Consider the following 2,500-nt stretch of genomic DNA (forward strand, 5'->3'; position numbering starts at 1 on the left):
CTCTGGTCGACGAGAGGAGAACAATGTCATCTGCAAAGCCGAGAATAGCAAATTTCTCTCCATTGACTTCAACCCCATAGGACTGGTTGACTGCTTCCATGAGCCTGTCCATTACCATGTTGAAGATGACAGGACTGAGTGGATCACCTTGTTTAACTCCCCTATGAAACTCAACTTCTCCAAAGGTGTCTTTACCAAGTTGGAGATTGGTCGTTTGACCTTTGTAAGATGACAATATATACTCGAGAGTCAAGTCATCCACTCCATGAGACCACAGTGCCTGATGTATGGCACTCCAAGATACCCGATCGAAGGCTTTCGTTAAATCAAGGGCCACCACAAAAATTGGCTTTCCTCTAGCCCTATGCTCCTTGATAATTACATCTAAGGAAAGTGCGTTCGCCATGATTCCATCAACGGACCTGAAGCCCCGCTGGGCAGGATGTATAGAAATGACCTGAGCCAACCTGAACGCCAAGATCTTATTTACCAGGCGTACTACCATTGATGAGATAGTTATTGGTCTCCAGTTAGACGGAGAGCGCAGGTCGCCTTTCTTAGGTAGAAGGCAGGTCTTGCTCACTGTAAATACAGATGGTAGTTGTTTTAACCCAAACACCACATTAAGCAGGACATTCAGATCCGCGTTCGGAATATTTCTCAGATGTTCATGAGTCACGCCATCAGGACCAGCGGCTGTTCGCTTCAATTTATGCGTCCAATTCCTAGTTTCATTCAGCGAGAAAGGCATACTCGTGTCTTTGATGGAATCGGGATTCCTAGGCGGTAACACGATCTCGGGGCCATGTTCCTCTCTTGCGTAGTAGCCCTTGAAATAGTCCACGAGCAGGCTCCTATCTGGTCTTGTGGTTGTACCATTCTCCTCCTCACCATTGAGAATTCCTCTTACCAAGCTTGCTCTGTTATTTAACCACCGATACTGGGCATCTCGGAATCTACGAGATCTTTCCTGCTGCCGCACTCTTCGCTGTTCATTCCTGCCACCCTTATGTGGCTTCACGACCTTCGGCTGTCTTTTCCTTCTTCTAGATCTATGTAGTGGTCTATCATTCAGTTGTTGGATGATTCCAGTGACCTGTTCATCAATGGCGGACCAAGGTGATGAAGTGTCAAGAACTACTTCAACCAGCCTTTTATAGGGTGGTGAGCAACTTTCTTTAATTTCCTCCAGATGGGAAATAATATGTTCGTTGCTAATCCAACGGCTTTGTTCTTGTGGAGTGGCACGACTCGCAGATTTCGCAACCTCATCGGGGACCGCACCAACAGCGTCCTCCATCCTGCCTTTCACAGTCTCCAGGAGAGACTTAAGAGAGTCATAGTTACTCCCGCCGTTTACCCGCGCTTGCTTGAATTTCTTCACGTTGACATTCAGAGCACTGGGCAGAAATCACATTGCGTCAACACCCGCTAGGGCCATCGCAATGCTTTGTTTTAATTAGACAGTCGGATTCCCCCAGTCCGTGCCAGTTCTGAGTTGATCGTTGAATGGCGGCCGAAGAGAATCCGCGCACCCGCGCGCCCCCGGAGGAGCACGCTAAGGCGGACGCGGCCTCGCAGCAAGGAAGATCCGTGGGAGGCCAAGGCACGGGACCGAGCTCGGATCCTGCACGCAGGTTGAAGCACCGGGGCGCGAACGCCGCGCAGGCGCGCGCATCCTGCACCGCCGGCCAGCACGAGGCCAACCAACGGCGAGAGCAGACCACGCCCGCGCTAAACGCCCGCACTTACCGGCACCCCTACGGCACTCACCTCGCCCAGGCCCGGCACGTTAGCGCTGACCCACTTCCCGACCAAGCCCGACACGCCCCGATCCTCAGAGCCAATCCTTATCCCGAAGTTACGGATCCAATTTGCCGACTTCCCTTACCTACATTATTCTATCGACTAGAGGCTCTTCACCTTGGAGACCTGCTGCGGATATGGGTACGAACCGGCGCGACACCTCCACGTGGCCCTCTCCCGGATTTTCAAGGTCCGAGGGGAAGATCGGGACACCGCCGCAACTGCGGTGCTCTTCGCGTTCCAAACCCTATCTCCCTGCTAGAGGATTCCAGGGAACTCGAACGCTCATGCAGAAAAGAAAACTCTTCCCCGATCTCCCGACGGCGTCTCCGGGTCCTTTTGGGTTACCCCGACGAGCATCTCTAAAAGAGGGGCCCGACTTGTATCGGTTCCGCTGCCGGGTTCCGGAATAGGAACCGGATTCCCTTTCGCCCAACGGGGGCCAGCACAAAGTGCATCATGCTATGACGGCCCCCATCAACATCGGATTTCTCCTAGGGCTTAGGATCGACTGACTCGTGTGCAACGGCTGTTCACACGAAACCCTTCTCCGCGTCAGCCCTCCAGGGCCTCGCTGGAGTATTTGCTACTACCACCAAGATCTGCACCGACGGCGGCTCCAGGCAGGCTCACGCCCAGACCCTTCTGCGCCCACCGCCGCGACCCTCCTACTCGTCAGGGCTTCGCGGCCGGC

At 53.6% G+C, this 2,500-nt stretch overlaps 1 pseudogene; it reads right to left on the minus strand.

Moving 5' to 3' along the window:
• LOC124570330 overlaps nt 1-2,500 on the minus strand; it is a 7,108-nt pseudogene that overhangs the window by 2,897 nt on the left and 1,711 nt on the right.

The sequence above is a fragment of the Schistocerca americana genome, unplaced genomic scaffold (assembly GCF_021461395.2).
Source record: "Schistocerca americana isolate TAMUIC-IGC-003095 unplaced genomic scaffold, iqSchAmer2.1 HiC_scaffold_1620, whole genome shotgun sequence".
Lineage (NCBI taxonomy): Eukaryota > Metazoa > Arthropoda > Insecta > Orthoptera > Acrididae > Schistocerca > Schistocerca americana.